This window comes from Ranitomeya imitator, chromosome 2 (assembly GCF_032444005.1).
Source record: "Ranitomeya imitator isolate aRanImi1 chromosome 2, aRanImi1.pri, whole genome shotgun sequence".
In the NCBI taxonomy this organism is placed as follows: domain Eukaryota; kingdom Metazoa; phylum Chordata; class Amphibia; order Anura; family Dendrobatidae; genus Ranitomeya; species Ranitomeya imitator.
Window position 1 is genome coordinate 164,551,272 of NC_091283.1, and position 26,305 is coordinate 164,577,576.

The window sequence follows — 26,305 nt, forward strand, 5'->3', positions numbered from 1 at the left end:
CATGTTGAAAGACCCAGCCACGTTTCATCTTCAATACCCTTGCTGATGGAAGGAGGTTTGCATTCAAAATCTCACGATACATGGCCCCATTCATTATTTTATGTACCCGGATCAGTCGTCCTGGCCCCTTTGCAGAGAAACAGCCCCAAAGCATGATGTTTCCACCACCATGCTTTACAGTAGGTATGGTGTTTGATGGATGCAACTCAGTATTCTTTTTCCTCCAAACACGACAAGTTGTGTTTCTACCAAACAGTTCCAGTTTGGTTTCATCAGACCATAGGACATTCTCCCAAAACTCCTCTGGATCATCCAAACGCTCTCTAGCAAACTTCAGACGGGCCCGGACATGTACTGGCTTAAGCATTAGGACACGTCTGGCACTGCAGGATCTGAGTCCATGGTGGCGTAGTGTGTTACTTATGGTAGGCCTTGTTACATTGGTCCCAGCTCTCTGCAGTTCATTCACTAGGCCCCCTCGCGTGGTTCTGGGATTTTTGCTCACCGTTCTTGTGATCATTCTGACCCCACGGGGTGGGATTTTGCGTGGAGCCCCAGATCGAGGGAGATTATCAGTGGTCTTGTATGTCTTCCATTTTCTAATTATTGCTCCCACTGTTGATTTCTTCACTACAAGCTGGTTGGCTATTGCAGATTCAGTCTTCCCAGCCTGGTGCAGGGCTACAATTTTGTTTCTGGTTTCCTTTGACAGCTCTTTGGTCTTCACCATAGTGGAGTTTGGAGTCAGACTGTTTGAGGGTGTGCACAGGTGTCTTTTTATTCTGATAACAAGTTTAAACAGGTGCCATTACTACAGGTAATGAGTGGAGGAAAGAGGAGACTCTTAAAGAAGAAGTTACAGGTCTGTGAGAGCCAGAAATCTTGATTGTTTGTTTCAGACCAAATACTTATTTTCCACCATAATATGCAAATAAATTGTTAAAAAAAACAGACAATGTGATTTTCTGGATTTTTATTTCTCAGTTTGTCTCCCATAGTTGAGGTCTACCTATGATGTAAATTACAGACGCCTCTCATCTTTTTAAGTGGTGGAACTTGCACTATTGCTGACTGACCAAATACTTTTTTGCCCCACTGTATATATATATATATATATATATATATATATATATATATATATATATATATCTGTACTCCGCTTACAATAATAAAACCAAAATATATAGGATGGGGGAGAAATAGGGTCCCCCGAGCCCCCAACGGTACCTTATGTACCGAAAAAGCTGTCCCCGATCCTCGGCCCTCCTCCGTCTCCTCCGGCATTAACAAAATGGTGGGCGCATGTGCAGATGCGCCCGCCAAAATCAAGCTTCCCCCCGAAATTGGCAGTGATTGGGGTCGGTTTTTAAGGACCCCAGGAGCGATCACAATCCTGGGGGTCTTTACAGACCCCCGGGGTTGCGATCGACCCATATAGCATATATATATATCTATAATATAACGCTGGGAGCGTCACTCTGTCCGAAGCCTTTATAGACTGCGCAAGCGCCGACGCAGTCTGGACCCCACAGAGTGACGCAGCCCAGGAGATCGCGGTATGCGTAAGCACTGAACGCACACCGCGATCTCCAACGGAGAAGCAAGGACGTGCCAGGAGGGTAAGTATGCTATATTCACCTGTCCCGTTCCAGCGCTGCGCGCCGCTCCATCTTCCGGGTCCTTTGCCTGTGACGTTCAGTTCAGAGGGCGCGATGACTGAACAGTCATAGCCAGAGGACCTGGAAGATGGAGCGGCGCCCAGCGCTGGAACGGGACAGGTGAATATATCAAGTGTCGGGGGCCTGATCTAGCGGCGACTCCGGCACCTGACCCCCACCCTCCTCGCCTGCTCAGACCCCCAGCACTCGGCGCCCAGCGACGATAGGTGAGTATATTTTTTTTTTTTATATATATCGCAGCAGCATGCGGGGCATATACTATGGAGCATCTTATGGGGGCCATCAACATTTATGGAGCAGTATACGGGGCATATACTATGGAGCATCTTATGGGGGCCATCAACCATAAAGGAGCAGCATAGGTGGCATATACTATGGAGCATCTTATGGGGGCAGCGTATGGGGCATATGGATGGGAACAGCAAATGCAGTGCGCCCGCCAGGATCTGCCAGTGGACACCCGGCAACCAGTGAGAATTTTCTCATTGGCTGCTGGGTTTTGATTACTGTGATATGTCCTATCACAGTGAGCAAAACCCCTAATATTTGATAAATATGGCAGCACTTGGGCTGTACCTCTCTCTTTTCTCCTTGTAGTTGTTCTGGGAGAGAAGAGAGAGAGACTACATTAAAAGTGCTGCCCTGTCAGTGATAAAAACATAATTTCTGCATCCGCCATCATCCCATTTACCCACTCCCGTTCTCCGTAATCCCTGCATCATCAGCAGAGGATTATAAAAAAAAAATAATAATATTAATTTTTTTTCTAATAATTTTTTTAAAATTTTTTAGGGTTAGGGTTACACATATTAGGGTTAGGGTTACGCATGTTAGGGTTACGCATATTAGGGTTAGTGTTACGCATATTAAAGTTAGGGTTACGCATATTAGGTTTAGGGTTACGCATATTAGGGTTAGGGTTACGCATATTAGGGTAAGGGTTACGCATCTTAGGGTTACGCATATTAGGTTTAGGGTTACGCATATTAGGGTTACACATATTCGGGTTAGGGTTACGCATCTTAGGGTTACGCATATTAGCTTTAGGGTTACGCATATTAGGGTTAGGGTTACGCATATTAGGGTTACACATATTAGGGTTAGGGTTAAGCATCTTATGGTTACGCACATTAGGGTTAGGGTTACACATATTAGGGTTAGCAGAGGAAATAAATAAAATGGCCCACAGAACTTTCAGCGCGGAGCAAGCTTACAGCCTGCTTTGCTCTGGCAGCTCCGGCAGTGAAACAGAATCTGCCTCTGAAGCTGAGCAACTTTCAGACAGTGATGACGACTCTTCCTCCACGGGATCCCCCAGCCTGGTGGTAGTGGAGTCGGTCGTCACTGCTGAAGCTTCAGAGGCAGGACCAAGTACCGCAGTCCCCCCACCGCTGTGGTATAATGACACCTCATTTTCCCCTCAAATTTCCCCTTTTTCTACAGTCCCTGGAATAAGAGTAGATGTCGCCAATTTTACCACCTATGATTTTTTTCAAATTTTCATTAGCCCCGAAGTCCTGCAATTAATCGTCCACCAAACAAACCTATATGCCCGGCAATATATTTCCCAAAAACCCACTGCCTTTCATTCCCGTTCCTGGATCCCCACAAATGTCCCCGAAATAAAAAAATTCTTAGGCCTCACCCTTAATATGGGTTTAGTAAGAAAAAAAAACACACTTCGCTCTTACTGGGCAAAAAAAGCTGTCCACTGCACCCCTGTATTTGCAGCCATCATGTCCGTTACAAAGCCCTGATGAGATTCCTCCACTTCAGTGACAATTCCCAAGCCCCCCCAAGAACTGACCCCAACTACGATCGGCTAAATAAATTGAGACCTCTAATTTCCCTCCTAAAACTTCATTTCTAAATTCCTATACTTCAGAGCAAAATGTGGCCGTCGACGAGTCCTTGATGAGCTACAAGAGCCGTCTGTCATTCCGCCAATTTATTCCCTCCAAGAGAGCCAAATACGGCATAAAATTATACAAAACTTGCGAGAGCTCATCAGGGTACACGTCCACCTTCCTAATTTATGAAGGTAGGGACCGCCAAATAAACCACCCAAACTGCCCCCATCAATTGGTATCCCAGGCAAAATTCTCTGGGAGCTAATGATGCCCTTTCTCCATCAAGGGTACCACGTGTATACTGACAACTACTACACGAGCATCCCACTATACAAATCCCTCCATGCTGCAAATACAGGGGCCTGTGGGACAGTCAGGAAAAACAGAGTGGGGTTTCCGTCACAGTTGGTGTCCAGACGTTTGGAGAGGGGGGCGTCATTCTCACTCGCAAGTGACCAACTTCTTGCAGTGAAGTGGAAAGACAGGAAGGACGTCTACATGCTTTCCACACTGCACGCGGACACTACTGTGACGGTCAGAGAGAGGGGTACCACCAGGGACAAGGAAAAACCAGTCTGCGTCACAGACTATAACAAACATATGGGTGGCGTAGACTTGTCAGACCAGGTTCTGCAACCATACCTCGTCAAGAGAAAGACCAGGGCGTGGTATAAAAAGGTGGCAATCTACCTTATTCACATATAACAGCTTTGTCCTGTATAAAAAGTCCCAAGGACCACTTACGTTCCTGTACTTTCAGGAAAAAGTTGTAGAGAGCCTCATATTTGAGTCAATGGCACCGGGGGAAGCCTTCGACTCTGAGGACTCCCGGAGACTTGCAGTACGCCATTTTCCTCACCCTGTCCCTGTCACTCCCACCCAAAGGTATCCTCAAAAAAGATGCAGAGTTTGCAGAAAGCATGGCAGACGGAGTGATTCCCGATTCTATTGCCCCACATGCCCATCCCAACCAGGCCTTTGTATCTCCCCCCTGTTTTGAGACCTACCACACCACCTACAATTATTAGTATGGTTTTTTTTTTCAATCATTTTTATTTTCTGCTTAGTGGCCCCAGTAGAACCATTTGGAACAATTGATAAAGAATATTTTAATTAGTAGATCCCATTTTACCCCATTTCACAATTAATTCCAGAAGTTGATCAATACCATACCAAACTACTATTCCAACAAATTCTCGTCCACGTACCCATGTCAATAAGCGTTAGAATGTGGACCCCAGAAATGATCTTGAAAAGTGAAATCATCTAACATAGTAACATAGTAACATAGTTAGTAAGGCCGAAAAAAGACATTTGTCCATCCAGTTCAGCCTATATTCCATCATAATAAATACCCAGATCTACGTCCTTCTATAGAACCCAATAATTGCACGATACAACACATCTGAAAATGAATTCTAGGACTTGATTACTCAAAAACATTTTTGACCATTTATCTAACTTTGACTGTTTTTACGACTGTCTTGCTACACAAAACTTTGGCTCCCATTTATATTACTTATATTTATGTTGATGATACGGGCATGATCATTTTATTGTAGGATTTCAAAAAAAATTAGGAAGTTCCGTACTTATACACTATGGGCTTTACTTTATGGTTCTTGCCTAACCTCTGGTACCACACAATACTTTCTATAGAGAACTGGTTGTTTTGTGCATATAGCGGTTCTGACCTTGGCGGGTGGGAGCTTGCTATGGTGTACCACGTCTATTGGCACATTCGTCTCTCATATAGGGATTGAAGGAGCTAAACAAACGTTGTACGACCAGTCTCTGAAAGTGTCTGCCATTCTAGCCCTGATGGTGTTCTTTCATCTTTGGAACAAACTCAGCTTTGCCACATAGTTGGCTGCATTTTCCTCCACATTTTGCTCTTCATTCCAGTACAGTTTATTCTTCCTGCTACAATATACGCACATGCGGGACAACTGTTTTGTTAGCAAGACCAATTTTATAATCAGCCAATGTGTTTTAGGAGCATGCCTCCCTCTGTGAGTAATAATTCCTGGAAGGATTTTCTTGCTTGCTCAATGTCTCTAGAAGCTTTCAATGGGTCCTGGATCTTCAATTTCACCCTAAAGACCAAATGGTGTGCCATCTATTATAGACACTGCTTTGTCACCAGTACTCACATTGGTGCCATATTGGATATACTTCTGAACACTTAAAACTAGTGAAATAAAATTTGAGGTGTGTTCCTCAGAACTTACAAAAAAGAATCATAAAAGAGACAGTGAAAAAAATGCAAATTGTAAATTTTCAAGCTTGTGTTGCATCAGCTGCATAAAAAATGGTGGAATCAAACTACTCATTACCTCCCTAGATAAATAGATTATAGAGGGTACAATTTATAAAAAAAAGACATTTATGGGGGATTTCTGTTGCTTTTGAACCATACAGGCTCTACCAGTATAACAATCTATTTCAAATAAAGCCAAATTTGTCACATTGTGCCCCTTTCTGTCCAAGCCCTGCCATTTGTCCAAACAGAACTTTTTGACTACATATGGGATATCGCTGCGCTCATAATAAAGTGGGTAACGAATTGTGGGGTCCACTTTTTTATGTTATTTCTGAAAAAAGTGAGAAATTCAGGTCTAAAACAAGATTTTCGTGGAAAAAAATGAATTTTTTCAATATGACGACCTAATGTTATCAAACTCTGTGGGTTCAAATTGCTCAATATACCCCTGATTAAAATCTTTGAGGGGTGTAGATTCCAAAATGGGGTCAGTTGTGGCAGGTTTCTGCTGTTAGGCACATCTACAAACCCAAAATGGTGTCCGCTCTCACAATTAAGAGATTAAAAAGTCAAACGGCACTCCTTCCCTTCCGACCTCCGCAGTGCGCCCAAACAGAGGTTTACCCCCACATACGGTGTATCGACATACTCAGGACAAATTGCACAACAACTTTTGGTGCCCAATTTCTCTTGCTACCCTTGGGAAAATAAAAAATTGGGGGTAAAAAGATCGTTTTTGTGAACAAAAATATGATTTTTAATTTTTTCGGCTTTACGTTATAAACTTGTGTGAAGCACTTGGGGGTTCAAAGTGTTGACCACACCTAGATAATTCCTTAGGGGGTCTAGTTTCCAAAATGGGGTCACTTGTGGGGGGTTTCCACTGTTTAGGCACATCAGCGGCTCTCCAAACACGACATGGTGTCCGATCTCAATTCCAGGGAATTCTGTGTGGAAAAAGTCAAATAGCGCTCCTTCCCTTCTGAGCTCTACTGTGCACCCAAACAATGGTTCACACCCACATACGGGGTATCGACATACTCAGGACAAATTGAACAACAACTTTTGGTGTCCAATTTCTCTTGCTACCCTTGGGAAAATAAAAAAATTGGGGGTAAAAAGATCGTTTTTGTGAAAAAAATATGATTTTTAATTTTTTCGGCTTTACGTTATAAACTTGTGTGAAGCACTTGGGGGTTCAAAGTGTTGACCACACACCTAGATAAGTTCCTTAGGGGGTCTAGTTTCCAAAATGGAGTCACTTGTGGGGGGTTTTCACTGTTTAGGCACATCAGGGGCTCTCCAAACGCGACATGGTGTCCGATCTCAATTCCAGGGAATTCTGTGTTGAAAGAGTCAAATGGCGCTCCTTCCCTTCTGAGCTCTGCTATGCACCCAAATAGTGATTCCCCCCCACATATCAGGTATCGGCATTCTCCGGACAAATTGTGCAACAAATTTTGTGGTTCATTTTCTCTTTTTACACTTGTGAAAATAAAAAAAATTGGTTCTGAAGTAAAATGTTTGTGAAAAAAAGTTAAATATTCATTTTTTCCTTCCACATTGCTTCAGTTCCTGTGCAGCAACTTAAGGGTTAATAAAGTTCTTGAATGTTGTTTTGCGCACCTTGAGGGGTGCAGTTTTTAGAATGGTGTCACTTTTGGGCATTTTCTGCCATATTAGACCCTTAAAAATTACTTCAAATGTGAGGTGGTCCCTAAAAAAAATGGTTTTGTAAATTTTGTTGTAAAAATAAGAAATTGCTGGTCAAATTTTAACCCTTATAACTCCCTAATAAAAAAAATCTTGTTTCCAAAATTGTGCTGATGTAAAGTAGACATATGAGAAATGTTATTTATTGACCATTTTGTGTGACATATCTCTCTGATGTAAGAGCATAAAAATTCAAAGTTTGAAAATTGCAAAATTTTCAAAATTTTCGCCATATTTCCATTTTTTTAATAAATAAACGCAAGTAATATCGAAGAAATGTTACCACTAACATGAAGTACAATATGTCACGAAAAAACAATCTCCGAATCAGCGGGATCCGTTGAAGCGTTCCCGAGTTATAACGTCATAAAGGGACAGTGGTCAGAATTGTAAAAATTGGCTCGGTCATTAAGTACCAAATTGGCTCCGTCACTAAGGGGTTAAAGAAATGTTCTACTTCGCCAGCACCTGATGTGAAGCCTACGCTGAGGACCTGTGAAACGTTTTCTAATATGGGGCTTGCTTTAGGCTTTTTAGAAGGTCATCTTTTGTACATGGTATTTATTAACCCTTGAAGTTCCAATGATGTAAAGAGTCTTTGAATATCTGAGATGAAATTTTGAGCACTTTCTCTGACGTCCGCAGAAGCCATTTCTTGTCTTTTTGGCTTTTGAGACGTAACAATATGAGGGAGTAAAATTGTGTATTTTATCTTAGGGCTGTAACAGTGGCAAAGGTTCAGGGTCATACTTTTCTAATGGCCGCTTCTTGGTAGTTGTTAAGGAGTGCCTACACTCAAGTAAATCAGATAAATAACTTCTCTGTGACTTTCTAGCCAAGGAAGCTGAAGAATTGTGCAACCATTTTACATGTGGGATCATTCTTTGCGTGTAATAAGCCTTAAGTGAATGTAAAAATAACTGAAAACAATTGCTTCATGTTTCTTCATGTCGTTCAGTTTTATAAGGAAATCTTCCACGAGGTCGTTCCAACTGTCTGATGGGACTTCTGACCATACTTTTGCTGACTTAGCCCATCTGGATGGATTGAAGTTGAGACCAAGGATCTAAGATCGTTATCGGATCAGGTGGATAACCAAGTCTTTAAGTCATTACTTAGGTTCCTTGCCTGCTTCATATTCATGATGGAATTGATTAGATGCCTCTAGGATGGCATCAATGCGCAGCACAGTGGCTCAGTGGTTAGCACTGTTGCTTTGCAGCTCTGTGGTCCGGGGTTCACATCCCTCAAGGACATCTGCAAGGAGTTTGTATGTTCTTCCCGTGTTTGCGTGGGTTTCCTCTGTATTCTTCATTTTCCTCTCACACTTCAAAGACATTTAGATTGTAAGCCCCGATAGGGACAATGATGAGAATGTCTGTAAAACGCTGTGGAATATGATGGCGCTACATAAATGAGTATAATAAAGAAATAAATAAAAATTATTTAGACCTGCCGACAAGACTGCTCATTCCCAACTAATGGCCCTTATAAATATGCCGGCAACCACCCAACAGTGGATCTTTATGTAGTCATAAAAATTATTATCTGCAGCACATCGCAACATGTAAAGTTGTAAACATTTGATGTTCTGCCAATAAAATATTTCTGTATGGGGACAGAACGATCGCAATAATGGCTGCTCTCTTACCATTGGTCTTCATCAGTGGTTGTAAAAGGCGCAATAAATGAGTGTTGATGCACTTGTATATAGTCAATCTGCACCTCTAGAAGAACCATTAGTTGTAAATGAGAATTCACACGGACTTCCTAGAGTTAAGACATTTCCAGGACTTGTTTATTGATGACCTATCCTTGGGAAATCACCGCTTACCCTTCATGGGTAGTTCTGGTAGTAGCAGTGTCTGGTATGGCAGCTCACTCCCATTCATTCGACCCCTTTCTACCCTGGTTTCTGTCAAATTCCGTCTCTCTTTACCCTTTGACAGAATTGGTTTTTTTAGGACAACTTTAATAAGTTCGAACAGGTCTCCCCCCATGACTAATACAGTGGGGCAAAAAAGTATTTAGTCAGTCAGCAATATTGCAAGTTCCACCACTTAAAAAGATGAGAGGCGTCTGTAATTTACATCATAGGTAGACCTCAACTATGGGAGACAAACTGAGAAAAAAAAATCCAGAAAATCACATTGTCTGTTTTTTTAACATTTTTTTTGCATTTTATGGTGGAAAATAAGTATTTGGTCAGAAACAAACAATCAAGATTTCTGGCTCTCACAGACCTGTAACTTCTTCTTTAAGAGTCTCCTCTTTCCTCCACTCATTACCTGTAGTAATGGCACCTGTTTAAACTTGTTATCAGTATAAAAAGACACCTGTGCACACCCTCAAACAGTCTGACTCCAAACTCCACTATGGTGAAGACCAAAGAGCTGTCAAAGGACACCAGAAATAAAATTGTAGCCCTGCACCAGGCTGGGAAGACTGAATCTGCAATAGCCAACCAGATTGGAGTGAAGAAATCAACAGTGGGAGCAATAATTAGAAAATGGAAGACATACAAGACCACTGATAATCTCCCTCGATCTGGGGCTCCACGCAAAATCCCACCCCGTGGGGTCAGAATGATCACAAGAACGGTGAGCAAAAATCCCAGAACCACGCGGGGGGACCTAGTGAATGAACTGCAGAGAGCTGGGACCAATGTAACAAGGCCTACCATAAGTAACACACTATGCCACCATGGACTCAGATCCTGCAGTGCCAGACGTGTCCCACTGCTTAAGCCAGTACATGTCCGGGCCCGTCTGAAGTTTGCTAGAGAGCATTTGGATGATCCAGAGGAGTTTTGGGAGAATGTCCTATGGTCTGATGAAACCAAACTGGAACTGTTTGGTAGAAACACAACTTGTCGTGTTTGGAGGAAAAAGAATACTGAGTTGCATCCATCAAACACCATACCTACTGTAAAGCATGGTGGTGGAAACATCATGCTTTGGGGCTGTTTCTCTGCAAAGGGGCCAGGACGACTGATCCGGGTACATGAAAGAATGAATGGGGCCATGTATCGTGAGATTTTGAGTGCAAACCTCCTTCCATCAGCAAGGGCATTGAAGATGAAACGTGGCTGGGTCTTTCAACATGACAATGATCCAAAGCACACTGCGAGGGCAACGAAGGAGTGGCTTCGTAAGAAGCATTTCAAGGTCCTGGAGTGGCCTAGCCAGTCTCCAGATCTCAGCCCTATAGAAACCTTTGGAGGGAGTTGAAAGTCCGTGTTGCCAAGCGAAAAGCCAAAAACATCACTGCTCTAGAGGAGATCTGCATGGAGGAATGGGCCAACATACCAACAACAGTGTGTGGCAACCTTGTGAAGACCTACAGAAAACGTTTGACCTCTGTCATTGCCAACAAAGGATATATTACAAAGTATTGAGATGAAATTTTGTTTCTGACCAAATACTTATTTTCCACCATAATATGCAAATAAAATGTTAAAAAAACAGACAATGTGATTTTCTGGATTTTTTTTCTCAGTTTGTCTCCCATAGTTGAGGTCTACCTATGATGTAAATTACAGACGCCTTTCATCTTTTTAAGTGGTGGAACTTGCACTATTGCTGACTGACTAAATACTTTTTTGCCCCACTGTATATATGGCACAGCAGCCTCTCGGGGTATAAGAGGCCAAGCCCTGCATCCAGTCTTGCAGCGTACCTCAGAGGTATAGGTTGTGAGGTTCTCCTGCTGAAGTGTCTACGACAGATGCTACTCTTACATGCTCGCTCGTTACCTTCTTTTCCTTTCCACATTCTATCTTGTACAGACATTGTGAACACCGGTACTGTCATACTCTGCTGTGACTTTGTAAATCTAGCTCGTTCTCACGGGTGTTGTTACAAGTAATAGGATATCAGACGGCTGATACTCAGCTTTTCCATAAACATGCCGATACCGTAACAGGAGGACGGCACAGCAGTCTTTACGTGTGCTGAATACTTAAAGGGGAAATGCACTGTAATGCGGTGACATGCCACAGGGATGATCAGATGATCACACATGACACTTGTTTAGTCACATGCAGGACTAATAGGAAAATAAACAGAACGACTTTAATGTATCATTAAATTATAACCCTCCGACATATACAATACTCGGAAGTCATTTTTTTTCTCGTGTCCTGTAGACATGATTGATTTGTTTATTACACAGTATTAAATGCTTGGTGTAGTTCATATGTCCCCAAGTTGGGTTTTGTTCTGTGCAAAATATAAAAAAGCAGAGCTGCAGTGTAAAGCATGGCAAATGAGTAAAACAGCCGACAATAAACGATGTGTGTCTTTGTTTCCACCATGTCTACTATGATGTGGGGTATATAACAAAGGACTCAAAGCCGCATGAACGTTCCAGATAATTAGCCAATCCATTGACATTTTCCATGTAATTAGCTTGCACTGTTTATTAGTCTTCCTAATAAATGCAAAAATGCTACAAGGTCTGCGTGCACTTTCTAATAAAAGTTTCATTGTTTACATATTACGGTGGTCTCCCTATCAGCGTATTCTTTCTCTTTGTGCATTTATTATTGTTTTTTGTATGCTGTGGGATTGATCCCGTTTCTGCATTTAACCCTGCTGTTCTGTTCGGTCTGGGGAGACCTATTTTGAACTTTGGTATTTTTTGGGGTGTTCAAGATGCGGTTCTGAAACTTGTGGTTGATTGACTTAAATGAGGATGGGTCGGTCGGCCACGGGTTTCAGAGCCGCATCTTGAATATTTTAAAGAATATTGAAGTTCAAAGTCGGTCATTTTTGACCAACAGAACAGCAGGGTTAAGTTTGTTCCATGGTGCCCTCCAAGTTTGTTCCATGGTGCCCTCCACATTCTGTTTATTAGTCTTCCAAGACAAGTCATGTCACAGACTGAATCACCTTCTGGTTCCAATCACTAAGGACTCCAACTAGCTTCATGCGATAGAATAGCTCTTCTATAGTCCGACACTTTCAGTAATCTCTTTGTCATTTATATCTAATCCATGCTCAAAAGATCCATTAGGTCCAGATGAGATGCTAAATTATTTGTGCAAAAGCAATTGCTAAACACCACTGACCGCTCTTTATTTCAATGGGACCCTGGTAATGGAACTCCAAAACGAAACCTTCTAACTCTCAATAATAATCAGGGGGTAACACAACCCCAGATGGTTTTGTCCCAGCGGATCTACTTTAATTGGACCCCATGAAAGAAAAGAGTGCCTTTAAAGAGGTTATCCAGACATAAATATTGATGGATTGGTGGAGTACCCACCGGTCTGCTGTTTGCAGCTCTAGTTTCAGTAGGATGTGCATAGTGTATAGAGCCGGGACAGCTCAGCTCTGTACACTGGGAAATGGCCATTCTCAGGTACGCAGCTTAGCTCCCATTCACTTCAAAGTGTAAGGAGCTAAGCACTGTGTATTTACAGAGGCCAAGGCACCAGGTAGAAGATGATCAGCAACGTTGCCGGGTATCACACCACCAATCTGATATTGAAGACCTATCCTATTGAAAAAGGAAATATCATTTGCATTTACTGAAGGAAAATTTACTCAAAGTGGATGTGTCACGTCGTTATTTCTATGTCAACACATTTTGAAATTGTGGGGACTCCTTCAGCTGGGGATAGGTCATTAATATACAAGTCCTGGATGACTTTATTGACTTGATCCATTTTGTTATAATCTTCCTCCATAAGTTTTCTTGTAAGGTATCCAGAGAAACAGCAGGATATTCTTCGTTCTTTTACACCATTACCTGTCCTGCTGTTATACTAATGACCCTACTTTCCAACCCAGACAGCCTCCTTTGTTTTTGTGGCCACCACATCTTCTCTTTATTGGAAATCTGTAGTCATAGCAGAAGAATGTGAGAAGACAAAAGTTGCTATAAAACTACTAGCAGCATGTCATTATCCTTCTAAGCCACCTGAGGGCACCAGTACAAAAAAAACCATGTTTACCTAATAAACACGTTCTGTGCTCCAGGAAAGCTGCGGGGATCATTTGACACCAAAATTAAAGGAGCTCAACTCCTCCTCTTCAAGAACATTGGTATTTAAAGCTGACATCTGATCCAAGTAGGCAGATAACAATCATCAGGTGAAATCTCCTAGATCTCTCTGACCGGCCGGCAGGTGTCAACGTGATGTGCCTGCACTCCGAGATGAGTCCAGTCTACCGCAATGACTGCAAGGTGCCAAACAAGAGCAGCCAGGCGGACACCTCCAGGCACGCTCTAAATGCCAGGCGGCAGAAGAAAAGGAAGCCCAAGAGGGTGTTATATCCGGCACAAGTGAGAAGGTATCTTCCCCGGGAGGAGAAGGACATGGCCAAGAAGTGGCTTCTCATACTAGGCACCATAGTCTTCTTTCAGATCTTTTTAGAAGATGTTGGTCAATGCGATGACGTACATAAGACTTTGGTTACCAATGACTTTACGTTCTCTAATTATGTCAACACCAGTCTGGAATCAAGAGCAAAAGAAGGTCCGGAGAGCACAACATGGGGCAGTGCCACCATATTGTACTTTGCTACTGCTGAGGGAACATTGGCGTTGATGCACATAAGATCAACGTATTACGACTTGAGGAATGACACTGCCTGAAAAACTACAGAAAACACAAGAGATGAACTAATCAATGGGAGGCACAATGGATGGAACTGTCCATTCAGAACCGGAGATCGAACATGAGCCTCGAAAGCTGCGCGACGTCTGATCTCAAAGCCAAAGGAAACGTGAGACATTAGCGGAGACGTCAGGTTGCGCTTTGCAGCACATGGGTGCATGCCCAGGGACATGCATGTGCGCAGAGATTACCGTGTGCCACAGAAGGACTTGCGATAGTTGCATATGTTTTAGTGTGTTAGAAGATAAATGATGTGCATCGAGCCTTGGGACTGCTTCACTTGATCATCATTAAAATTTATGGGCTCATATCAAGCTATTTAATGAGTGTTTGAGTGTTTTGCTGTGAATGTGGTAGGTGTTGAAAGCTTATTATGCGGTACTTAAAGTCATGTATATGTGTGCAGTGCTGATAAATGTAAGCTACTGCTCTCTGTTATCAGACTCACAATTACATCAATCAACAAGATGAGTAAAAAAAAATAAACCCTGCTGTTCTGATCACTGCTCCTTGTCACATCTCTAGTGCTCCACAGACTTATGCTGCACAGTATAAGCCAACCACTCATTTCCGGCCCTTTATAAGTTCCCACTTCTTTGCTACCTTAATTAAGTTTCTTGGTTAATTAACTGCATGTGATTTGTTCTTTTACATCTTGAATGGTAATTATTGAAGTGATAGGAGACAAATGACCTGGGAGGTTTTATATTATCTCAGAAGAAAAACTAAGGAGAACTACACTAGCAATACCCCTTTCTAACAGGTCATTACAACTTAGATTTTAATTATATCTCTAAAAGTAAATCTATAATGGGGTAATAATTAGAACAGGTCTGTTATCTGCCTTAGAATATCGTTAATACATCAGGGATGGGCTACTGTCCCATCCCCTGCTGATGCTGCATTGGATCTGAAACATGTTGGTGGGTCGTGCTGTATTTTACACGTCCTATTTTGCCTAATAATGATGGTTCCCTGGAGTGCTATCAGATAGATAATAATTCAAGCATTCACTTGTATAGTAACCATATTCTAAGGCAGATAAAAGACATATTTCAATTATCACCCCATTATAGGTTCACTTTTATAGATATAATTAAAAGCTAAGTCTTAATGTCCTGTAGGAGAGGCGTTTTTCTTGTGGGGTTCTCACCTAGTTTTTTCTACTTTGAATTAGAGAAAAGCATTGCCGATTGAGTCGCCACTTTCCATCAGGTCTGTCAGAAATGTTATTCAGCCTCTTCTAATGGTTGTATCCATTTCTGGGAAAGCTGATGGCAAAGAATATGCCTCAACATGGGATTGTTATGCAGAATTCTCAAACCCCCAAGCAACAGATCTGCCTGGATGTGGAGGAATGAATATAGGAGTCGGGTTTGTGATACTGTAGGGACAGATTGACATATTGCATTTTTCAGAAACTGCGGCAAAATTATAAACGTAGTGTGGTTGCAATGTATAAACCCCATCCTAAACCACAGGGACGTAGTATAGCCCAGTACAGGAGACAGATGGATGCATGTGTCCTCCTAGAATTAGCAGTCTTTTACACCGGTTGATGATCTTCCGAAAGAGCATTTATATCTGATTTGTGACTTGTGTTATCAAATGAAAAATGTGCAAAAACTTCTGTGATTGCTTCTTTTATAGAGGCCTAAATAATCACCCCTGATCTACGGTACATCTCCAGTGTAAAATTAAGTAAGAAGTATCAATCAGCATCCTATGTCGCTGATCTGCGCATGTTACGGAGGGTATATTTATCCATGTATCGCACACCTACACTGGACTACATAGGATCCACCAGAGATAATGATGACAATAAGCAGAAGATATCATCAGCAGTAGCTCCTAATTATACAGTCCCATAGCTTCAGAGAATGTTCTCACCTCCCTCATTACTAATTCATCAATTAATGATGATTATTTGTGTAATAAGTTACATCTGGGTGGAGGTCTCCTTTAACACATGGGTAAAGCTTGCAGACTACATGAGTGTATGATCCACGGTTTATTTCCAATGACCTGAGGCAACAAAAGTTACTTCTACAAGTTCTTCAAAAAAGGTTTATTGTTCTCATAAATCCAAGTAACATTGTCACTCCCTCAGCATTAACCCATTGGTTTCAGGTATATCTATCAGGCTTATGGAAAAACACCAGCGTTATCCCTCATCGTGTGATGCAGAACGCAGGAGATCGATGGAAGGAAGAGTGTGTCAGATGGAAGCAAGTCCGTTCTCTCCCATAGAAGAGGAGAAAATCGGAGATTCTTGTCTGTTTCTATAAGACTCGGCATAAGGGCTCTTTCGGACGTCAGTGTGTCTGGTACGTGTGGGGACAGTTTTCACATGTACCGGACACACTTACACATCTAGATCCATTCAAGTGAATGGCTCTGTGCACATGTCAGAGTGCTTCCACGGAGCAAGTGTCCGTGGGCAAAATACACTGACAAGTCCGTTTTTTACCAGCAGCACGGGTTGCAAAACATCATCCACTTGACATGTACCGGTTATACTAACGAAGTCTTTTTTTTCATATAACTATAGGATTAGTAATGGACAGTAGTGTTGAGCATTCCGATACCGCAAGTATCGGGTATCGGCCGATACTTGCGGTATCGGAATTCCGATACCGAGATCCGATACTTTTGTGGTATCGGTATCGGATACATAGAGATGAGTAAAATAAAGAATTAAAATAAAAAATATTGATATATTTACCTCTCCGGCGGCCCCTGGACTCAGCGCGGGTAACCGGCAGGCTTCGTTGTTCAAAATCAGCGCTTTTAGGACCTGAGAATCACGTCCCGGCTTCTGATTGGTCGCGGGCCGCCCATGTGACCGCCACGCGACCAATCACAAGCCGCGACGTCACCGCAAGCTATTAGCGCGCTCATTTTTGAAAAATGAGCGCGTTAATGACTTTCAAAGACATAGCGGCTTGTGATTGGTCGCGGCCACACGACCAATCACAAGCCGCGACGTCACCGCAAGCTATTAACGCGCTCATTTTTAAAAATGAGCGCGTTAATGACTTTCAAAGACGTAGCGGCTTGTGATTGGTCGCGTGGCCGCGACCAATCACAAGCCGCTACGTCTTTGAAAGTCATTAACGCGCTCATTTTTAAAAATGAGCGCGTTAATAGCTTGCGGTGACGTCGCGGCTTGTGATTGGTCGCGGCCACGCGACCAATCACAAGCCGCTACGTCTTTGAAAGCCATTAACGCGCTCATTTTTAAAAATGAGCGCACTAATAGCTTGCGGTGACGTCGCGGCTTGTGATTGGTCGCGTGGCGGTCACATGGGCGGCCCGCGACCAATCAGAAGCCGGGACATGATTCTCAGGTCCTAAAAGCGCTGATTTTGAACAAAGAAGCCTGCCGGTTACCCGCGCTGAGTTCAGGGGCCGCCGGAGAGGTAAATATATCAATATTTTTTATTTTAATTCTTTATTTTACACATCCCTATGGATCCCAGGGCCTTAAGGAGAGTTTCCTCTCCTTCAGACCCTGGGAACCATGAGAATACCTTCCGATACTTGATGTCCCATTGACTTGTATTGGTATCGGATATCGGTATCGGCGATATCCGATATTTTTCGGGTATCGGCCGATACTATCCGATACCGATACTTTCAAGTATCGGACGGTATCGCTCAACACTAATGGACAGTAATGCATATCCATTACTAACCTGTGGGCTTAATGTCAACAGACAATATAAAGGTGACATCAACCCCACAAATATTACCCCACTTGTCACCGTTACAGGGCAAGATGGAAGAGACGGGTAAAACGACAGAATTGGCTCATCTAATAGATGCCTTTCTGGGCGGCTGCAGGCTGCTATTTTTAGGCTGGGGGAGTCAATATCCATGGCCCCTTACCAGCCTGAGAATACCAGACCCCAGCTGTCTGCTTTAGCAACGCTGGTTGTCAAAAACGAGGGGGGCCCCATGCCATTTTTTTGAAATAATTTAAGTAATTAAGAAAAACAGCGTGGGGACCTCTCTATTCTAGATAATCAGCATTGCTGAAGCTAACAGCTTAAGGTTGCAGCCTGCCGCTGTCAGTTTTGCCTGACTGGTTATCAAAAATACAGGGGAACCCACGTCTGCTTTTTATTAATTTATTTAAAGTGCAGGCAGTGCCTGATGCATACTCCCACCAGCCGCCGTCTGCTCTCACTGTTATTAGTCTATAAAGGCACGGAGAGAAACACGTGATGGTGTCTCCGCGGTGTTGGATGTTTTGGTCTCCACGAGGTCAATCATCCGTGCCTTTATAGACTTTCTACTAGCCACTGCTCCTGATAGCCAGTTTCCTACTCCACACTGATGAGGGGCAAAAACCTCGAAACAGCTGTCTGTGGATACCATGTTTGGCATAGGTGGTTTTCCTTTATTGGATGTTTTCCTTTATTGGATGCTGCCCTTCCCTTGGTTGTTCCTTCCCGGGGAAAGGCCTGGCTATTCACTGCCTGCGTTGAGAAACACGTGATGGTGTCTCCGCAGCTCCTCTACTCACTGTTATTAGTGGCAGCATGTGTAGGCTGAGGGGAGTAATAGTCCCATCAGACGCCGCCTGCTCTCACTGTTATCATTTGAATATAACTCTCATTATTCTCCCCTGCTCGCGCTGATCGCCGGCAGAGCTTGGCAGAATGATGCGGGCGGTCTTCAACACCCAGTACCGGTGAACAGCGCTAACTGTATCGCTGCTTCCCTGGCACCGTTGCGTGTGGTACTGATGCTGCACACAGTTACCACATGTGTGCCACAAATTTTACACACATGGACACTGCTATCTTCGGTACTGTTTTTTCCGGTACCGGAAATATCAGGACGTGTGAAATAGGCCTAAGAGGGAGTGGCTGCTAGAAATAAGTTGACCTATTCTCCAACACGAGTGAAGCAGAAAGAGAAGCTGTCAGCAGAATAATGATCTTTCCGCTGAGATTTAGTAGGAGAGGCTGACATGTTGAAGCTGATCTATCCTCTCAGGTCAAATAAAAAGTAACCCATTCTCTGAGCTCAGTAAAGCACAAAAATAGGCTGTCAGCGGAAATATGGTGGAAGGCAAGACTGCCAGATGACAGCTGGTTTCACTAATTCAGGGCAGGGAGAGGCTGTCAGATAAAAATTGATCTTATCCATGAGATTGAACAGGAAATAAAGAGGTTGGTAAAAGATGGTCGCTATCTGACATCAGTGAAGGAGAGACTGTCAGTAGAGAGCTGGTGTGTCCTCTGAGTCTAAGGTCCCCCATATACATTAAACTAATGTCAGCTGCTCATGCCGAAATCAACATGTTTGGACAACACGCTAATGATTGTTGGGGGAGATGTCGATCTGGAGTCCCTGATTTCAGGCTGCTATTTGTATTGCTCTCCCGGAGATAAACCAGAGATGTCATAGAATCATAGAATGTTGGAAAGGACCTCCAGGGTCATAGTGTCCAGTCATAGTGTCCAACCCCCTGCCAAGTGCAGGATTCACTAAATTATCTCAGGCAGATGTCTGTCCAGTCTCTGTTTGAAGACTTCCATTGAAGGAGAACTTGCCACCTATCCTGGAAGCCTGTTCCACTCATTAATCATCCTCAATCTCAAAAAGTTTTATCCAAAATCTAATCTATATCTTCTACCTTTCAGTTTCATTCCATTGCTTCCTGTGTTTCCATGTGCAAATGAGAATAATGATGATTCCTCTACAGCTAGACAGCTATTAAGTCTCCTCTTAGCTTTCTTTATTGCAAGCTAAACATTCCCAGATCATCTAACCGTTCCTCATTGCAGACCGTTCACCATCTTGGTAGCTCTTCTCTGAACTTGCTCCAGTTTTTCACTGTATTTTTTTAAAATGTGGTGCCCAGAACTGGACACAGTATTCCAGATGAGTCCTGACCAACGAGGAGTAGAGGGCAATAATTACTTCACGTCCAGATTGTATGCATCTCTAAATACATCCTAACACTTGTTTGCTGCTGCATCACACTGTTGACTCATGTGCAGCCTGTGATCTATTAGTTCTATTCCTCCCATTCTGTAGATGTAATTTTCGTTTTTCATGCCCAGATGTAGTACCTTGCATTACTCCCTGTAAATTTATGCCTGAGGAGGTGGTGATGGCGAACTCAGTCGAGGGGTTCAAGAGAGGCCTGGATGTCTTCCTGAGGCAGAAAAATATTGTATCGTACAATTATTAGGTTCTGTAGAAGGACGTAGATCTGGGGATTTATTATGATGGAATATAGGCTGAACTGGATGGACAAATGTCTTTTTTCGGCCTTACTAACTATGTTACTATGTTACTAATTACCATTCTATTAGTTGCTGGCAATTGTTCTAGCTTATCTAGATCATCTGAATCATTTCCCTTTTGAAAAAACTCCTGGTGGAAAACAAAAAAGATGCATGTTCCTTCTTTGAGGCAGGTTCTAATGGAATCCACTTCAATCTAAGCACCGTTAGAGCTACAGCCTCCAAAAAATACCCCAAAATAAAGTGTTTCCTAAAATAGTTTGCTTCAAAAAATTGTCATATTTGAACACTTCAAGAAACTCAGTGTGAACATAACCTAGTGGACAGAGAGTCTGTCACACCACAGCTGATCCCTTTTCTACATTGTGTAGGAGGGCTCTGTGTGCATCACCAGAGCCTATATTCTGGCATTTGAAGGTCTTCAATAAAGGTACTATGATCATGACCCAGAATCTGATCTGTACCCATGATCTCATTGCAGAATTTGCACTGAGCGTCGCACTGTAGATCCACCTTCTGCCTAGGAACATCCAAAGAATAGATGATAGTAAGAGGTAATGGAAAGCTTCTTTCTTCACTCGCACAATGGAGGGTTCACTCAGTTCCTGATTTTCCCAAACACCCAACATCTAATTATAGACAGACATAATGTAGACAGGGTTTCATCTTTCCCGCAGTAGCTCGCTGTTTCCATAACTTCATACCAACCTTATTTCCAGCTCATACAATAGATAATCTCAGAAGGTGAGAAAGAAGATTCCTCTATGACAAGGACTTAACATCTGGTTGGTGACTTAAAAAACACAAAGAAAACACCTAGACCAAAATGTAGATGGAACACCCAAACCGTGAGTCACAGGACTGCGGGATATGATCACAGACAAAGGCCGACCGAGTCCTGATCACCATGCCCCATCGTCCTGGGTACGTATCCCGGCAGAGGGACCTAGCCATATACTCCACTCGTCAGTGTCACATGTGTGGAGGGAAGCACTGGTGATACATATGATACACCGTAATATCCGGATACATTTATACATCACACATGTTTTATACATCACTCCAGCTCAGCAGACAGTATCACACCTGATATACCAGCTACATTGAAGCCACAGTTAAGTATTAGTGCACATTCAGACAAATCCACTGCACAATACCACATATTACAGGCAAATTGTGAAATCAACAGCAAATTTCTCATGAAAATCTACCGCATAAAGGTATCCCTATAGAAATGTCTTCCTCCCAGTTTTGCTAAATGCCACCCACTTGCATTTATGCCTTTTTTGTAGCATATATATGGTATACAAGTCGTGCTAGATTTTTGGTTTTGTTTTAATATATAACAGCGATCACACAAGCAGACAGGTTTACAGCAAAATGACTGATGTAACGTTTACCCCAGAAGAACCATTAAAGAGATGAATGAGGTAAAGTGCAGCCAAATATCTGTCATCTATCCCACTCCACGAGGATCTACAGTAGGGACGTCTGCTAATGGTTTATAGCCGATATCCTGCTCTCTGGCATTTATTTATGCTGCAATGGAGCAGCCTGACGACCACCCTTCACAGCCCGCAGACACCACCAGTTTATTAAAATCCATTTCACCCAGGTTGCAGACTCACCCTACCTCTTTAATCCTGCCAAACCTCCAGTATGCTCCACCAGTCCAATAACGCAATCCGTCAAAGGGCCTGGGACAATTAGATGAGGCAAATGGTACCGCTCCCCGCCATGCCAATGATCAGAAAATAGGTCAAGCCAAGGGGCCACACATAGCCCTCAGCAGGCATGTACTGCTTCTGCTTTCTACGCATTGCATCATTTGCCATTAATTGCTGATAGCTTTCCTATGGATAAGGCCTCAGTCAGATGTCGGTGGCTTCTCACATACACGAGAAAACGGTCTGAGTTTCATCAGTGTTTTGGACCTGATTTTCAGCAGTGCTTGGTCAGTGTCAGTTTTACTATCAGTGATATTCATGTATGAAGAAAATGACAACGCTTCTCCTATTCATTGCAATGTTAATCATGTATACACACAGATTGTACACCGATGGCGTCCGTGTGTCATCCATGATTTAGATAGACTTGTTTGATCCAAGTCTCCGATCAAAATTGGAAGTTTTCGTGAAATTTTTGCAGACACATACGACCCTTAGTTCATTCATTCCTGACTAGTTATAGAGATACATGATGCCTTCCAATATGGGAGATATGCCATTAAACACCCCAGAAAAGCTGGTTAAAACCCCTACAGGAACGGCTACCCAGCTTTCCCATACATCTGAGTGCAAAAGCAAAGAAGAGGAGAATCAATTCATAACAAGACTCATTTTCCAATCAGGATCCTTGGAAAGCTGATTAACGCCCCAATAGTGTCCCTGCTGCATGTCACCCTGCTATCCCATGTTTTTCTATACTATTTTGAATGCAGCCGCTGTAATTAAGATGTATGCATGTGTCACCTATAGAGTAACATGGAAGCCTATAATTAGTGTCTTGCTGGGCTGGGCCGTTTTGGGAGGAATCACAGGGAGGCAGAGCTGAGAAGTCACTTGGCTTTTCCCTAGATTGGATACAACCCTTTGGCGATAACTCTCCAGCGTAATAACAGCCCTTTGATGGCACTTTTGCACATTGGCCATCCCATCTGGGTAAGGTGTATGACTCCAAACACAAAACCATCTCAAAACAACAAAATACTTTGGGGCCATAGAAGAAAACGTGTGCACTGGCTGGGGGGCAAATCTCCACATGGGACCCCAATCATTACTCCAAATCCAATGATGATAAAAATAAAAATGTGAACTAAAGAGATGAGACCCTTGAATATACAGATGATGGGCAACGTCCTCCGTCCTGTTACTGAAACAATGACTCCCTGCATTGCATCTACAGCTGGATGCTGGGAGCTGTAGTTTTTCACAGCAGTTTTTAACTAATAGCAGATTTTATGTCTTAATAGCAGCTCGTGCACCGTCTTCTATCCTGTTGGCTATCAGGGCATGCTGGGAATTGTACTTACTGCAGTTAGTCATTTATCAGCTACTTGTTTATTTAGTGGAACGATTGTGACACAGCTGCACAGTTTTGCCTCGCTGGCCTGCGACCGCCTGTCTGTACCGCGTACCACAGCGGCCAAATCGAGTTGTATAACTGTGAACATTCACTTCTTGCACAAGTTAATGATTTAGACAAATGCAAGTGTCCAAAGTGAACGCGAAGCACAATTCTGCCCCCTGCTGGAAGCCTGTGGAACTACACATGCCTGGGGATGACTTTTTGAAGGCTAGACAGTCTGGGTTGAAATTTCATTTTTTTTTCCATCATTTACTTGTTTTCCTACATTTCGGCCCCACTCACCTTGATCTCATGGCCCCGGGCGGACGACGATGTAGCCCACAAAGCTCCTCACGTAGCATTTTCTGCAGCTGCTTCGGAAGAATGTAGACTGAAGTCATGTTTCACTCTAGTAATCGCCAATCTTGACACGGAGGATCAGACGTGAGAATCACAGGCTGCTATCAAAGACAGAATCAGATATAAAAAGACGGTAACTAGGGAATTGCATTCTAAGCGATTGTCTAATATAGTATTCGGGGCGGCAGAAGAAGGTAAATCCTTCCTGTCAGGGTCTTCTGACCAGTACGGGTACCATTGAGGCAAAGCTGTGTTAAATCCCATGTGGAGGTAACCAGTGGAATCGATCACCCACCTTTACCAGACTCCTGAGTTGTAAATCTTCCCTAGCATAGATTATAAAATATCCCATTCAGGCATCCTTCTATCCCCGTCCCAGTGCAGATCATGGGTCTCCGGACCTGACCTCAACAGCCTCAGATATCCCAATAATTATAATATATGGATTTGGGTCAGTCTGAAAATAACAGTCAGCATTGGGATGGTGATAAATGGACATCTGAATTTGGATATCAGAAGTCAGGAAAAGTCTGTACAGCTTTACTGGTTGTCACCCAGCTTTCCCAGATTCTGAATGGCAAATTTAGTCTTATTACGTAGGGATTTAGGCTATGTGCACACGTTGCGGATTCTCTGCAGATCCGCAGCGTTTTTTGCGGTGCAGAAATGCTGCAGATCCGCAATTGATATACAGTACAATGTAAATCAATGAGAAAAAAAAAAGCTGTGAACACTTTGCCGAAAATCAGCTACGGAAACGCTGCGGTTTAAAAGAAGTAGCATGTCTCTACTTTTTTGCGGATCTGCAGCGTTTTTGTACCCATTCCATTATAGAAATCGCAGGGGTAAAAAACGCAGCAAATCCGCAAAAAGCAGCAAAAACGCACAAAAAACGCTGCGGATCCGCACAAAATCCGCAGCTGCGTTTTCTGCCAGGAGAGGCAGAATCAACACCAGAAATTCCTAAGGCTAATCCGCAACGTGTGCACATAGCCATAATCCTCACCCCCAATATCTCCACAACCAGGCACTCAGGGGTCCAAAAATGTTTAGTACAAACACCCTAGAAATTTATAATGATGGCTATATCGGTAGTCACCCAGCTTTCTCAGGACCCAGTGTAACTAAGAATAGAATCTGCACCAGTTTGACAGCAGGGAGCAGTAAAAGATCTGACGACAGGGCTGTATACACTTTGGTGGCGGTTTACTCCACGCTCGGTTGATTTGTCTATGTAGTGAGTGTAGACAAGACATATTATCCATTGTTCCAGCGCACCCGCCTGTCCGTGCTACACAGCAAAGCATGCAGGCACTTACCTCACTACACAAAGGTTACCGCAGTCACATTTAACAAGAGCACGTCACCCCCACGACACAGGGACGCCACTGAGCTGCGCGTCAGACCAATTACCAAAGTGACACTCATTAATGCTTAGGTGTGACGTAATGCCGTCATTTATAGGATTATTAATTCTAAGAGTATTACGTTACTGTAAACCTCCCATCTGAAATATCCCATTATAAAACCCTAATATCAGGCCACATTCTTATAATCCAATGCTAGTAGCAGACGCGCACTGGGTTTTCACTCCTCCCTGGTAAAGTGTTGGCACAATTGGCAAAATGCTGCACCAACTTCTGATAACGTGGCACCACACTGGTCAGAATTATATACCAGACAAATAACATTTATCCAAGAAGGAACCTTCTTACAAATAGGAAATTGTGCCCAGGTTGCGCAAGCTGTGGCAATGCCACCCTAATTACCATATCCCTATGTGTCAATACCAACCCTCCAGGTGTCATTTCGGCACTTCACTTGTTAAATATTAATCCCAAATCCGGTTTTTCATATTTACAGTCACTTGGAAATGACTTTTCACTTTTACAGAATCCTGAGCTCCAGATCCAGAGTGAAGCAGAACGAACCACTGACGTGCCATCCGCTAATGTGTTCACCCCCCTGTGTAAACACACACACACATCCTGACCCTAAAAATAGCAGAAAAATCCCACACAATACCAACCAAAACACACTAGGAAATTGTGGAGTAATGCATGATATAAGATTCAGGGGCATGGGAAAGCTGGATGACTGCCTCTTATTCCACCTGTGAAAGGTGCCTAAACAGGTTTTCTATGAGCGGGCATGCTGAGACTTCTATTAGCAAAGGATTCCATCCTAGGAGCTATGGCATGCAGCTCATTTCTGAATTTCCAGTCTACGTTATATAATGCTCATATCTGGTTCATACACGGTTCATCCTGCAGGTTTACAACGTTATTAAAAGCGAAGCACCAACCACACCCGCTGTCCTACATAGATGCTGGCATCATCCACTGTGTACACACGACCTGGCATCCTATATACAGAGCACATTATCTGCACCATGCAGAGCTCATATATACTGCACTCTGTATGTAGCATCCATAGATACTGCATCCTGTGTATACTAGCTAGTTAAACTGCAACATGTATAG

At 43.0% G+C, this 26,305-nt stretch overlaps 1 protein-coding gene across 1 annotated transcript in view; it reads right to left on the reverse strand.

Annotated features, from left to right (window-relative positions):
* Positions 1 to 23,918, reverse strand: part of RNF208 (ring finger protein 208) — a 435,087-nt gene extending 411,169 nt beyond the window's left edge. The window contains exon 1 of the mRNA XM_069747774.1: positions 23,766 to 23,918. The gene's annotated coding sequence lies outside the window, so the exon portion shown is untranslated. The remainder of the gene's footprint in view (positions 1 to 23,765) is intronic.
* Positions 23,919 to 26,305: the final 2,387 nt, after the last annotated feature.